Source organism: Lycorma delicatula, chromosome 1, assembly GCF_047948215.1.
Source record: "Lycorma delicatula isolate Av1 chromosome 1, ASM4794821v1, whole genome shotgun sequence".
NCBI lineage: Eukaryota > Metazoa > Arthropoda > Insecta > Hemiptera > Fulgoridae > Lycorma > Lycorma delicatula.
The window spans coordinates 188,068,044-188,084,999 of record NC_134455.1 but is presented as its reverse complement, the minus strand read 5'-3'; positions in this window follow the sequence as shown (position 1 = coordinate 188,084,999).

Genomic DNA, 16,956 nt, shown 5'->3' with positions numbered 1-16,956 from the left:
TTTTGTTTTTCTTCTAAGTCTAGCAGGGCACAGCACACATTTTTCTTTGCTGTAAAACATCACAATCATCTTCAACTAAGTTATTTGTTTCATCTTCTTTGAGGCCCATAACTCTTCTAATAGTTAACCACACTGTTCTTTTGGCACAGTAACTGTGTTAAAAAGTCTGTGTTTCATATGTGATCTTGTGAGAGAGTGTGTGTGTGTGCAATTTTTTTTATGAAATCCATTTGAGTAATTTTTTTGTCCCTTTATAGGTTGGATAAAGTACAAAAGAATAAGCTGCACTAATATCAATAATGGAAAAAATATAGCCATCGACCATCTTCACGTTCTTCTATCAACAGTATAATTTGCACATTTTTGGTTGATTTTTCTGCTCTGCTCTTAGTCATGTTATAATAACTGATTATTTCTGGTTTATCTGTTTCTGGATCATTGACAGGCAAATGATGCATGGAAGTTTTGGCTAATAACAGCTCTTGATTTTTTTAGGAATGTAGGACATTATTGTAATGTCATTAGCAAATCCATACATTTAAGTATTAACCTCACGTCTTCTATTTGGTAGGAGAACTCAGGCCGGAGTTCTGTTTTATTTTTTTTTCACTGTTCCTAAATATGTGATTACTACTTTCTGTAATTCCTTGACAAGTTCTATAGAAATGAACCAATTGTCAGCCGTTACATTTCTGCAAGAGTATGCAACTGGTTTCACCAGTCTAATGACTGATTGTGTTTGTATACTAAACTTTTTCTCTTCTTCAAAAAGTGTTATTCCGTCAGACCCTTTGCTGGTATAGATATATGCATTTAGTAGGTAGCTTGACCTAGCGTCTCTCATGCACATCACCTTCATTCCATACCTATTAGGTTTGTTTGGCATGTAAAACTGAAAGCACACAAGCATTTCATCAACAGTAAGTGATGCCTCGAAGAAAGAGATTTTTGTGAGTTTTCAATATTTTTCCTTCTCTCCTCACAGTCTCCAGGGTTGACAAAACATAGACGTGACAAAATAATGAGAAACCTTTTTTTTGACCTATTACATCAAAAAATATCTCTTCCTGTGCCATCAGTGCTAAATAAACTATCCGCATTCTCATTACCAAACTTTAAAATGCAAGTTACAAAAGAAGGCTGAGAAAAGATTTCAGTTCAATGATATCAATATTATGACTAAAAGAAGCATTGTAAACATCCTCGTACTTACTTCGTGAAATAGTAATTTTCACATTAGTTCACCGAATGATTTCCAGCAATATATCTTCAGAAACTAGAAGAGTTCAAATTTTTACTGGGTCTGGGTTGTCTCCAAGAGATTTGGCTGAATTTTTAATACCTGGAAGTTGAACCACAATATTCTAACGCCATGTGCGTACATTTTGAGATGGTGGTCTTTATTTCATTTGAATTCATTTTTACCATAATAAAATTTACCTCTCGACTGCCAGAAAACATTATTGTCTTCTCATTTTGCTCAGAATCTGAGCTACGGTCAGTTTTTTCTTCATAGCCAAGATCTATATTGCTGTCATCTATTGCTATGTAGTCATCTAAAAACAAGCTTGAATCTCTGCAAGATGCAGGTGTAAAGAACTAGGAAATTTAGACACTTTTTTTGTAACGAAGATATAAAGTAGTAAAAAGTTACAAAAGTAAAACATAAAATATAACTGTTTTTCACACTGTTCTTATTTGTAAAAAAAAAAACACAAATATTAGAACAGAACTGGTATGATGATTTCCGTAAGACCAGTATGTGTTTTAATGGAAAAATATTAAAATTTTATTAGCACAATGAAGTCTCTTAGACCACAATAGACTATAACACAAAAACAATGAACAGCAATGATTTCAATACAACCTACTTCCTACACTCACTCACTAAGAACTAATTTAATTCACTCAGCAGATGCGACTCCCTCCAGAAAAGGGGACGCATTGCTCCCTCCAATTAACTAGGGCCCCAGTAGGCATATTCCTGCTAGCCCATAAGGTGCTAGAACCTTAGAGAGGAATCACGCTGGGAGCACAAGGCTCAAAAGCTTAGTCTCCCACAGTCAGACCCAGTAAATAATTTTCATGTTGGTCCATACTGTGAAACACAGTTTCACAGTTTAGGAATGCAAATCACCAAATCCATCCATAAATAAAACTTGAAATTTATAACCGCCACTAAATAACCCATGAAACCCGCCCGATACCATTATCTTGAATGGTATCATTGGATGCCTCCCTTTCATGTCGTTATTACACTGTACAATTTACTTATAGTTTCATTGTTCAGGAAACTGATTGTAAATAAGGTAACACAAAAAATTCTCCAAAAATCATCTTAATTTTCATTGAATACATAAAAATATTGTTACCATGGTAACCAAAATTAAAAAATTTAAATTGCATGATAACATTGATGATTCATAATCACTTCCTTTTTTTACTAAAATTTATAGATTAATTTTAATTTCAAAAATAAATGAATGAATACTTTTGTTAGTTTATTAAATTTCTTCTTATAAGAAAAAAATTTGTCTCCTTAAAAAAAAATCTTCATCAGGTGTGCGTTGCCTTATGTAGGCAAAACTCTTAAATCAAGTTTCTTCTCAAGTGTTTTATTTATGCAACTACAGTGTTAAATGAAAGTTACGTGTTTCTCCTTAATATACACCAAACTCAGACAAGAGTTCTGCTAAGAATTGACTGGCAGTTATAGCTTAAGTGGAAGTTTATAAATTAGTTTATCTCTTTTCTGATGTTTAAGTAATTTATTGGATTCACTTTAACATGCCCAAGGAAATTTTTCTATATGACAATTTATTCTTTATTCTTATTTAAAAAATTAGCAAGCCTTAAATATCTGTCACTCTCTCTAGAACCAACTTAATTACAACTTACCCCATGCATTGAACTTAATAGTAATGTTTGGAATTTGATTCTCTATACCTATATTTTTGTTTGTTTTTTTCCCCAACTTAATATCAGTAGAGATAATGTGAATTGTCCTGTATTTAGTGTAGAAAAAATTAACATGAATCCTACAAAAACTAAATTTGTAACTAATTAAAAAAAAAATTGATTTATATATTGCTCCAAATTTATAAGATTGTAACTTCAAAGAATTAAAATAACATTTTGTGATAATATTTGAAAATTCTAATCTAATTAATGTACAATTGTTTTAACAAATTTTCCTTTTTTGACAAAATATTAAATTTTAAATAAAATTAATAAGAAAATAGAATAATTTCTTTTCTGTTTTTATACCCTCGCACCTGCCCTCATATTCAATACAGACCCAAAATGTTTATGAACTACAGAAGCACATTCAATTAGTGGAGGCCAAATTTATGTAGTATAAAGCTGTGACCAATCTGCATCTTTATTATAATAGGATATAGATATAACTGTTGAATTCAACTTTTATGTTAATGAGGTTCAGAGGTAAAAGCAACAACTGAAATTCATTGCAATTTTCTGTTTGAAATATTAGTCGAATTTAAGAATTAGTTGCCATAAAACAAATTTTTTATTCCAATAATTAACTATTCAAATTGCACTAATTAGCAGAAAGATTGTTTTGAAAACTTTTTTCACAAATATTATTAATATCTAAGAGGCAATAAATTGTGCAGGAAAAATGTACCTTTCTCACACTTTTATCTCCCTACTATCACAGCAGATTTATATTAAAAAAATCTAACAGTGTTCAACTACAATAACTATTAAATTGAATTATGAATTAGGAAAACCCAGAGTTGATTGAATTTTGTATTTTTGAAATATTTTATGGAGGTTTATGAACTTCAAGTTTTTTTTGGAAATTTTACTAGTAACAATAAGGGAATAATCTGACAAGAAAAAATGTACCCTTTGCACATTTTTAATGATATGTCACCACACACACCTTTGTATCTCTCCTCTGATACACTCTCTGATACGCCTTTGTATCTCTCCTGTATCTTGATGGATCACACGTAAATTTCTTTTCAGGAAGAAAACATTAACTAAATCTTTTTACACTTAACTTAATAATAATACTGTTACTATTGTAGCAAAATTAAAACAAAAATATTTTTTAATAAAACTATATGTATGTTTGTATTACTCCTTGTTCCTTCCTGTACAGAAAAATATTGAGAACACACTTTCCGAATTGTAATAAATTTTTCACCACAAATTCTTGTGTACAAATATGTCTGTTCTTGTGTATGTGAGCAAATTTTTATTTTTTATCTTCAATGCAGAATTTAGTGAAGTCATATAGTTTAATTTTGATTTGTCTGATTGATGTTTATGATTTAACAACACATTTAAATAAAAAAAGAATTTATAAATTTGCAAACTGATGTAATTTTTTTTGTAAATTTTCACAAACACAAATTCTAAACGAATAACCAGCTCACATTAAATATATTAACTATATCAAAATACTTATTATACACCCAAGTACTACATTGTATAATATTATAGTTTATGTATATAATAATACATGTATTATATATATATATATATATATATATATATATATATATATATATATATATATATATATATATATATATATATATATTTATATATATATAAATTATGATACTTGATGTAAGGATGTATAAACAGTCAATGTAGATAAATATGTAGTAATGCAACTCATATTTTTCACTAACAATTCTAAACATAAAATTGGCCTTTGGTATGCAATCATGAACATGCAATTTCTAGGTCATTTATTTTGTACAGATTCTTGAGCCTTAAACAAAACTTTTTCATTACTTAAAGAAAATAAATAAAAATGCTGGTTTAACAGAGACACTATTAATAAGCAAAAGCTATTTTGAAAAAAAAATATTTAGTTATCCTATTCTTGTTAGTTATTCCTTGATTTCAAATTGGCCATTACTTATGGCTGTTTGATAACCAGATCTTACTTCACCAAATTTATTCCTTTACCACAAATTTGTAGCATTTTCAAAACAAATCTTATTCACGTAACAAACTGAAACAAACACAGAGATTACAGACAAATGGATTTACTGGAAAAATTTTGCAGTTGTTGCAAATGAAAGTTGGTTTCCAATATTTATTGTGAAAGTAAAGTGTGCAAGATCTAGAAATTTTTGTTAACTATTACATTATGAAAATAAAGTCAAATATTCATTATTAACATTCAGGATTCTTTATTTTTTAAATACTCTTCTTATACAGCTATCTGATTTGTATTTGAAATTAGGTAATTAAACAACTTTTCTACTAATCTCAGCTATATGTGCAACTATCATTAAGAAGGATCAAAAGCATGGTAATTTTATAACAGAGAATTCAATTCCCTAATTACAATCTCTTCTTCATAAAAGTCAATTTTACTTTAACAAATATACCAGTCTGCACAAATAATTAAAGATGCTTTTTAATCATTAATTTTATAATATTTAGTTGGAATGACAACTGCTCATTAAACTGACAATGTTTTCAGTTTGCCTAGTATCGTGCCAAATGTTTGCTGAATGCTAGTAGTTTTTTTATGCCAACATACAATAGTTGGTATTAATAATACCATTAATAATAGTTGGATAGTTATAACTTAAAGACTTCTTAAAAAAAAGTAACTCAAATAGTGTTTGATTTTAATGGCTGCTTAATATAATAATATAAATGTAGCTTACAGTAGAGTTTTCTGGAAAATTATCTCGTTGAGAATTAGGAAAACAATGCGTGCACGTACGCATACCCACAGTTGTGAAGGCAATGTGATTATGAATTGAAATTCATAAGAAATATGAAGCAAATGATGGTAGTTTTAATAAAATCTTTACTTCAACCTAAGAGGTCTGTAGTAAGCATGCAAACGTTACACATAAAAGCATACTCGCTATTAAACTACAAGAAAAAGAATAGTATAAGTTATGTATATGACCTTGGCTTTCTTCCATACTGAAGGTACAATTGAATTTTTATAGCTTTTGAATGATGATTGAACGATGATAGAACTTTATTAAACCAACTACATCTAAAACTACAAATAAAAGATGTTTTTCACTCTCCAAAAATCCTTTTAATTTTCATTGAATATGTAAATAAAACTGTTACCACGGTAACCAAAATTACAAAAATTGTAATCACATAACATTGAGAATTCAAATTCACATTAATTTTTAAAAAATAAAATTTTATTATAAAAGTAAATAAATGAATGCTTTGATTGATTATTAAATTATTGTTTGATGTATAAAAACAGATTTCTTCTTATTTTACAGCATACCAGATGTTGTAAATTATGAAATAACATTTACATTTTGAGAATGGGGGATAATTACTATAGATTTTTTTATAAACTAAAAAAATGTCTTTCCCTTAAAAATATTTTCATAGTTTCTGTATAAATGTTTCAGTGTCCAACCATGTACAAAAACAATCATCATAGTGATGCCAGGCTTTGATGAAGGACTGCTAAAAATGTTTTATCATAGCAAATACTTTTTATTCATTAATACTATTTTATAACTTGTGGGTGAAAATAATGGAAAGTTAATAAAATTTCTTGTGAAGTTACGTTACGTGAAAAAAATGTATTCAGGTTTAGTATTGTGAGTTAGCTAATAGATTCCTGTTTTTATTTAGTTACTTATATTATATATTGCTAGTACTTTTTTAGTTACTGATATTATATATTGCAAGTACTGGCAAGATTTTTCTGATAATTATCTTAATCTTACATTTCTAAAATTTGTATCTCACATAACTGAAAAATGATTAGCCATAGGATGTTGAAATTTTGAATTTAGGACTGTTGTAACATCTAGTTGTGCATCCCATCTTATGATTGCAATCTGCTGAACAAAAAGTGCTCAAAAAAGCCCAGAATCCAAAAAGCATTTTGATTTTGGACTTTTTCTTAACTGCAGTAATAAGCTCTCAATGATATATCATAAGTGGTACTTATTTTCATTGGTTCAAGAATTACAGCCAAATAAAATTTTAATTAATGAAATGTTTGGATCAAGGGGGAAGGCACATCGGTTCAAATCAGACTTCATCATCTATTTTTTTTAATTTAAATATATTGATTTATTAATAATTATTAACCCACAATTGTAAAAAACAATTACAATAAAAAAAAACCAATAAATGTTAAAATAAAATAAAAAATATTTGAAATAAATAAGTAATAATGTATACTACAAGAAAACATAAATACTACAAATGTACAAGTATATGAGGTAATAGTGAAAATGGGTTCCTGCTAAAAATAACAGTTAGCTGAAAACTTTATTCAAATTAATGGTAGAAATGATGAACAGATTTAATGGTATTTTCAGTGTTGATGAAATTAAATTTCAGTCCCATAATCATTGAAAATATCACTATGTCCTAATTTGAATCTGCACAGTACAGTTTGTTTGGTGGATGGTGGTATCTGAATTGCACAAACTTTTAGTTGTACAACCTTTAGTTGTAATCCAGTAGCAGAGAGAGTTTCAGCCTGCAGACAGGAATACAAAGAGCTAACCTTCATCTACAATCGTAGTTAAGAACATTCAGCTCCATAATTTTGCCTTTGTCAAAGTTCGTTATATCACTATTATATTACACTTCAGTAGGTAATCATAAATCTAATTCAATAAAACAAAGCTTGTCTTAATTATGCAAAGTTTTAGTTCTATGTTTAGCTGTATGATTGTGGATGGTATATCATTTGATGTTAATAGAATCTAATTTGTCAGCGAAATAATAAAAAAATCATTACAAAGTATTATGATTATGATGCTAATAGTAATATAAAAAATTAACTTATTAAAAAACCAATGACTTACTGTAATTCCAAAATAAATTCCATTATAATTGTATACCATTTACAAATTGGATTCATGAATAATTTTTACTAGACCCATTAAATTAACACATTACCTAACACACACAACATATTTAATTTGTAAGTTGAATATGACGAACAACTACTTAGCAGTAATCTAAAGAACAAATTACAGCATCACTAGATGACATGAGGAATTCATACACAAATTCCAAATATAGGCAGCAACCGAGGACAACCTCTTCATAGTGATTATAACAATTTTAGCAAAAATACCTTAATGGCTATGGTAGTGTGTGTTAATGAAACAAAACTTATCTTCAACAACTACATGAGAGACTATAAAGAAATGGTTTGATGGTACAGTAGGCTGAAGGGGAAAATATAAGTACTATAGGGGAAAAAATCAAGACACACCTCTCTGCTTTTTTCACTACTTCCCATCGCCTCTTCTTTTACACATGGTCTAACATTTCCCTTATTTCCCCAAGAGAGCAGAAACAGCTGTACACACACCTGTGATTCTTTCTTATATTTTCAATATTGACATTACATGACATGAAGTGTACTGAGATATGTCTGGTAGCTTACTCTAATATTAAACATATAATTAATTGTTCTCATGCATTATAAATTTTATGAGTGTTCTGAGGTCAAGTTGTGAAAGTATAATTGTAACTTATCTGCCATTACCTACTATGATATCCTTCCTTTTCAGTGATGTCAAGATTTAGTGATTTGGAAATAATTTTCTGTAGGTCAACTGTTTTCTTCGTTATAAGAAAAAGTAGTTATAGTCAAATGATGTTCCATATGATTAATACTACTTATGTATTATTTCATGTATGTGTATGAGATATTTAATAGTAAATTTTTATGTATTTAATTATGAATTTAGGTGCAGAAGTAGTAAATTTCTGAAAGTAATTTTCAAAGTCATTAAAATTTATTTTTATATGGACTAATGGAGATGTCTCTGATGAAATACAATTTTTTGAGAATTATTCCAAACATTCCTGGAAGTGAAAATTTGGGTGTTACTGATCTTTCATAAGGACTAAACAAAGTATATTAACTTAGGTTAAACAAATTAAAAGATAGTGGAAGTTTTTAACATCTTTTACTTCCTTGAATGAAGTAAAGGAAGTATTGTGATCGCGAAAAATTTCGGTTTTCAGATTTCAACAGAAATATCCATTCTGACCATCCGTGAATTTATTTTGACCAGTTTCAGCACAACATATGTACTTATGTATCTTGTATAATTAGGATGTTGAAATTTTGGATTTAGGACTGTTGTAACATCTAGTTGTGCACCTTCCCTTTTGATTGCAATCAACTAACCAAAATTGTCCAATAAAGCCGAAAATATGTGGATTTTGGACTCTTTCTTAACTGTAGTAATAAGCCCTCATTGAGAGCTTTTCAACAATATATCATAAGTGGTACTTATTTTCATTGGTTCCAGAGTTATAGCCAAATAAAATTTTAAGTAATGAAATATTTGGATCTTACAATGGGAAGGCACATCAGTTTGAATCGACTTAATTTACTTTTTTTTTTAAATTTAAATATATTGATTTATTAATAATTATTAACTTCTGATTGTAAAAAAAAAAATTACAATAAATAATTATTCAATAATAACAATAATAAAAAAAATATGAAAAAATATCAGAAGTTATAAATATAAAAATATAGAAATAAAATTTTATGTACTTTTAATTAAAAAAAATATGCATATGTAATTTAATAGGCATAAAAGGAAGTCATGTGATGTCCACATCAGATTTTTAACATAAATGACCTTCTTCAAGTATGGCAGCTTATGAAACATTGTAAGAATGCATTATTTTACACTAAATGTTATATCACATCAATTTCTTTCTACTAGGATATTTTATACCAAAACATTTGGTTTGATAAACTGAAGGTTGTAGGAAAGTAAATTTCTGAAAGTGATTTTCAAAGATAGTTATTAAAATTTATCTTTATTAAAATTGTTCCTGATATTTATATTTTTTCATTAGAAAGTTTGCTGTACTGATAATTTTTTTGTTTTTGCCCAAAAATTATTTAGATTAAATAACTTAATTTACAATTACTCTATTAAATACATAAATTCCATATAGAGGGAAGACAATGAGTGTAATACAACATATTTCTTAAGAAAGGAGTATAGTAATTTATTATTACTCTATTTGTCCCAGTGTTTCTTGTAGGTCAGATTGGTAATAGGGGATGATAATCTGTTTGAAGAAAAGTTTAGTATTTTAAAGAAATAAAGCCAAAAATCTGACCACTTACAATAATTTGAATATCTCAAGTATAAAATAGCCTGAAGTACAAATAAAACTTTAAATAAAAAATATGATTTTTTACATAAAATTAATGAATTTGAATTAAATACTTTGCTTACGAGATTTTGTCAAGGAAATTTACCTGTCCAATCAAATAATTTAATTACTGTAAGAAATATCAAAATGAACAGTGTTATTTCTGTTCTGGTGATTATTCTTTGTTTTCCTTTACTTCAGCCCATTTTGTTGAAAAAAATGTTAATTTTCACTGGATTATTTTTTAGATCAGATTGTACATCTGGCATTAAGTGGGAAGATGTGATTTTTATACTTCTAAAAAAGGTAATAAAATCATAATAAAATTTTTAAATAAAGTTGGTGATCCGTGTTCACTGTCAGTGAAATTGGAAATACTGTTTAAAGTAGTTAAGCTAAAGTAGTTTAAAGTAGTTAATCAAAATTAAGCTATATGACTTCACTAAATTCTGCATTGAAGATAAAAAATAAAAATTTGCTCACATACACAAGAACAGACATATTTGTACACAAGAATTTGTGGTGAAAAATTTATTACAATTCGGAAAGTGTGTTCTCAATATTTTTCTGTACAGGAAGGAACAAGGAGTAATACAAACATACATATAGTTTTATTAAAAAATATTTTTGTTTTAATTTTGCTACAATAGTAACAGTATTATTATTAAGTTAAGTGTAAAAAGATTTAGTTAATGTTTTCTTCCTGAAAAGAAATTTACGTGTGATCCATCAAGATACAGGAGAGATACAAAGGCGTATCAGAGAGTGTATCAGAGGAGAGATACAAAGGTGTGTGTGGTGACATATCATTAAAAATGTGCAAAGGGTACATTTTTTCTTGTCAGATTATTCCCTTATTGTTACTAGTAAAATTTCCAAAAAAAACTTGAAGTTCATAAACCTCCATAAAATATTTCAAAAATACAAAATTCAATCAACTCTGGGTTTTCCTAATTCATAATTCAATTTAATAGTTATTGTAGTTGAACACTGTTAGATTTTTTTAATATAAATCTGCTGTGATAGTAGGGAGATAAAAGTGTGAGAAAGGTACATTTTTCCTGCACAATTTATTGCCTCTTAGATATTAATAATATTTGTGAAAAAAGTTTTCAAAACAATCTTTCTGCTAATTAGTGCAATTTGAATAGTTAATTATTGGAATAAAAAATTTGTTTTATGGCAACTAATTCTTAAATTCGACTAATATTTCAAACAGAAAATTGCAATGAATTTCAGTTGTTGCTTTTACCTCTGAACCTCATTAACATAAAAGTTGAATTCAACAGTTATATCTATATCCTATTATAATAAAGATGCAGATTGGTCACAGCTTTATACTACATAAATTTGGCCTCCACTAATTGAATGTGCTTCTGTAGTTCATAAACATTTTGGGTCTGTATTGAATATGAGGGCAGGTGCGAGGGTATAAAAACAGAAAAGAAATTATTCTATTTTCTTATTAATTTTATTTAAAATTTAATATTTTGTCAAAAAAGGAAAATTTGTTAAAACAATTGTACATTAATTAGATTAGAATTTTCAAATATTATCACAAAATGTTATTTTAATTCTTTGAAGTTACAATCTTATAAATTTGGAGCAATATATAAATCAATTTTTTTTTTAATTAGTTACAAATTTAGTTTTTGTAGGATTCATGTTAATTTTTTCTACACTAAATACAGGACAATTCACATTATCTCTACTGATATTAAGTTGGGGAAAAAAACAAACAAAAATATAGGTATAGAGAATCAAATTCCAAACATTACTATTAAGTTCAATGCATGGGGTAAGTTGTAATTAAGTTGGTTCTAGAGAGAGTGACAGATATTTAAGGCTTGCTAATTTTTTAAATAAGAATAAAGAATAAATTGTCATATAGAAAAATTTCCTTGGGCATGTTAAAGTGAATCCAATAAATTACTTAAACATCAGAAAAGAGATAAACTAATTTATAAACTTCCACTTAAGCTATAACTGCCAGTCAATTCTTAGCAGAACTCTTGTCTGAGTTTGGTGTATATTAAGGAGAAACACGTAACTTTCATTTAACACTGTAGTTGCATAAATAAAACACTTGAGAAGAAACTTGATTTAAGAGTTTTGCCTACATAAGGCAACGCACACCTGATGAAGATTTTTTTTTAAGGAGACAAATTTTTTTCTTATAAGAAGAAATTTAATAAACTAACAAAAGTATTCATTCATTTATTTTTGAAATTAAAATTAATCTATAAATTTTAGTAAAAAAAGGAAGTGATTATGAATCATCAATGTTATCATGCAATTTAAATTTTTTAATTTTGGTTACCATGGTAACAATATTTTTATGTATTCAATGAAAATTAAGATGATTTTTGGAGAATTTTTTGTGTTACCTTATTTACAATCAGTTTCCTGAACAATGAAACTATAAGTAAATTGTACAGTGTAATAACGACATGAAAGGGAGGCATCCAATGATACCATTCAAGATAATGGTATCGGGCGGGTTTCATGGGTTATTTAGTGGCGGTTATAAATTTCAAGTTTTATTTATGGATGGATTTGGTGATTTGCATTCCTAAACTGTGAAACTGTGTTTCACAGTATGGACCAACATGAAAATTATTTACTGGGTCTGACTGTGGGAGACTAAGCTTTTGAGCCTTGTGCTCCCAGCGTGATTCCTCTCTAAGGTTCTAGCACCTTATGGGCTAGCAGGAATATGCCTACTGGGGCCCTAGTTAATTGGAGGGAGCAATGCGTCCCCTTTTCTGGAGGGAGTCGCATCTGCTGAGTGAATTAAATTAGTTCTTAGTGAGTGAGTGTAGGAAGTAGGTTGTATTGAAATCATTGCTGTTCATTGTTTTTGTGTTATAGTCTATTGTGGTCTAAGAGACTTCATTGTGCTAATAAAATTTTAATATTTTTCCATTAAAACACATACTGGTCTTACGGAAATCATCATACCAGTTCTGTTCTAATATTTGTGTTTTTTTTTTTACAAATAAGAACAGTGTGAAAAACAGTTATATTTTATGTTTTACTTTTGTAACTTTTTACTACTTTATATCTTCGTTACAAAAAAAGTGTCTAAATTTCCTAGTTCTTTACACCTGCATCTTGCAGAGATTCAAGCTTGTTTTTAGATGACTACATAGCAATAGATGACAGCAATATAGATCTTGGCTATGAAGAAAAAACTGACCGTAGCTCAGATTCTGAGCAAAATGAGAAGACAATAATGTTTTCTGGCAGTCGAGAGGTAAATTTTATTATGGTAAAAATGAATTCAAATGAAATAAAGACCACCATCTCAAAATGTACGCACATGGCGTTAGAATATTGTGGTTCAACTTCCAGGTATTAAAAATTCAGCCAAATCTCTTGGAGACAACCCAGACCCAGTAAAAATTTGAACTCTTCTAGTTTCTGAAGATATATTGCTGGAAATCATTCGGTGAACTAATGTGAAAATTACTATTTCACGAAGTAAGTACGAGGATGTTTACAATGCTTCTTTTAGTCATAATATTGATATCATTGAACTGAAATCTTTTCTCAGCCTTCTTTTGTAACTTGCATTTTAAAGTTTGGTAATGAGAATGCGGATAGTTTATTTAGCACTGATGGCACAGGAAGAGATATTTTTTGATGTAATAGGTCAAAAAAAAGGTTTCTCATTATTTTGTCACGTCTATGTTTTGTCAACCCTGGAGACTGTGAGGAGAGAAGGAAAAATATTGAAAACTCACAAAAATCTCTTTCTTCGAGGCATCACTTACTGTTGATGAAATGCTTGTGTGCTTTCAGTTTTACATGCCAAACAAACCTAATAGGTATGGAATGAAGGTGATGTGCATGAGAGACGCTAGGTCAAGCTACCTACTAAATGCATATATCTATACCAGCAAAGGGTCTGACGGAATAACACTTTTTGAAGAAGAGAAAAAGTTTAGTATACAAACACAATCAGTCATTAGACTGGTGAAACCAGTTGCATACTCTTGCAGAAATGTAACGGCTGACAATTGGTTCATTTCTATAGAACTTGTCAAGGAATTACAGAAAGTAGTAATCACATATTTAGGAACAGTGAAAAAAAAATAAAACAGAACTCCGGCCTGAGTTCTCCTACCAAATAGAAGACGTGAGGTTAATACTTAAATGTATGGATTTGCTAATGACATTACAATAATGTCCTACATTCCTAAAAAAATCAAGAGCTGTTATTAGCCAAAACTTCCATGCATCATTTGCCTGTCAATGATCCAGAAACAGATAAACCAGAAATAATCAGTTATTATAACATGACTAAGAGCAGAGCAGAAAAATCAACCAAAAATGTGCAAATTATACTGTTGATAGAAGAACGTGAAGATGGTCGATGGCTATATTTTTTCCATTATTGATATTAGTGCAGCTTATTCTTTTGTACTTTATCCAACCTATAAAGGGACAAAAAAATTACTCAAATGGATTTCATAAAAAAAATTGCACACACACACACTCTCTCACAAGATCACATATGAAACACAGACTTTTTAACACAGTTACTGTGCCAAAAGAACAGTGTGGTTAACTATTAGAAGAGTTATGGGCCTCAAAGAAGATGAAACAAATAACTTAGTTGAAGATGATTGTGATGTTTTACAGCAAAGAAAAATGTGTGCTGTGCCCTGCTAGACTTAGAAGAAAAACAAAATATCTTTGCATAAAATGTTGATGACTTCTAGCTTGGAATGGGCTGAAAAGGTTTACAAAAATTGTGTCAAAAAAATGTGAAAAGAATATGCATAAAAATAACTAAAAAGTCTGTTTTTTTAAAATAATATTTACTTTTCTATTTTTATAAATTGTTATGTTCATATTTTTGTTTTATTTACATTTATGTATTTAAAAATAAAAAAATAGTTAAGATATTTTTGATTGAAATTTTTTGTTTTGAGAACAAAATTCCAGTGTATTTAAATACAAAATCTAACAATAATTAAAAGATAATAAACAATTAAAAATAAATATTGTTAAAATGTAGGATAAAAAAGAATAAGAGTACAAACATTGTTACATCACTTCAATTGTAGTAGGTCTCCTAGACTCCATTGTGCCACTTAAGTCAGTATATTTTAATATAGAGTTGTATATAAGTATGTTGGACCACATTGTACCACTTATGCTGTTAGAGTTGATCATATCAGTTAAGGGTTTACACAGATATTCAGAACAATAAAATTAAATGGCCACAAAACAGAATAAGTAATTGAGTGTAAAAAAAAATTGTCACAAGTCATACATGAGAAAAAAAGAAGACATATAACAAATTAACACTGGTCACATACAAGAAACAAAGTCAAATCATCAAACTTAAACAGTTCATAAACAACAAAACAAAAGAATTATTGGCAAAATTTCAGTAATAAGAGGATGATATTTTAATGTACAAGTCTCTAGAGCAAACACGTGCAGCCCCTTTAGTCATCTTACATCTTATTTAGTAGTCTCTATTATTTTTGGAAAATGAAAAATATTTTTTGTTTACATTAAGAAGTGTAGTTAGTTAGTTTATTAACTTTATTATTCTGTATTCAAAAGCTATAAAAAATTTATTATCTTCACTATGGAAAAAATCAAGCTCATAAATATATATATACAAATTATAATATTCTATTTCATTAATTTTTTCATGTAATTTAGTAAAATTGAGCTCACTATACAAGTAAAGTTTATTTACCTACTTTAGACCCATTGCCATAAAGTAATAATATTATCATCATGTATTTCATATTCCTTCAGAATTTAAATTCATTATTTTAGAGAAGACTGTACGTCCATCTTCAGATAATGCTGCATTTATTTTTTAATCCTTTATACAGTTTTTAGCTAATTAAATTAATCTGAATAATTCAACTTTTCAAAGACTCCATAAAAGGAATATTTTTGGAATGCTGCCAGTATTTAACTAATTTATAAACAGCTTTGTTTAAATTCATTAAAAAAGAGTGTTTATAACACCTGTATGTTGTGGTATGGGGCATTATCTATGATTCAAACAGTTTGTGCTAAAAGATTTGATTCAACTTTTCTTTTATTTATTTTGAATAATTCATTTGCCTTCACTACTTTTGAAATATTTGCACGAGTGATTTACTTTAAAAATTAATAAGCTCAAATATATATATATATATATATATATGGATGAAAAAAGGCCTATATATTTTTAATTCTTAATATAAAACAACTTTTTTTTATTAAATTTTACTTTCTTTGGACCCTTAATTTAGGTGAAGAGTTGACTAGTAGGTTTGCTTGTAATACTCTATATCTTAAAAACTTCTGACTGTATATTTAAATAAGATAACAGAATCTCTTAATATGTTATTAATTTTGAAAACCAAGAACTATGCAGTTTTACAGACAGAAATATTATAAAGGAACCATTTAATTAAGAAAGCTGTTTGATCCAACCAATCATAATTAAGACCAGATAGATACATCATTTTTACATAAAACAAAATTCATCTAAATCTCCTTGTAAACTGTGATATTGCATTGGATAATATGACACAAATTATATGTATACAACTGAGACAAGAATCCTACTATTATAGAAGGAGTAAGCTAGTAGTAGTCAGGCATGATTATGTTTAAGTTTGGCAATTCAGTGTTTCTAATTTAATTTATTTACAGATGAACATAACTGTAGGAGATCAGATTAAAAATGTGTGTCCAATGATATTGATTATATATGTCATGGTGGTATTTTAAAATGAAGCAGTATACTTATGTCAAACAGCTTACTAGAAAATACTGAAGAAACTA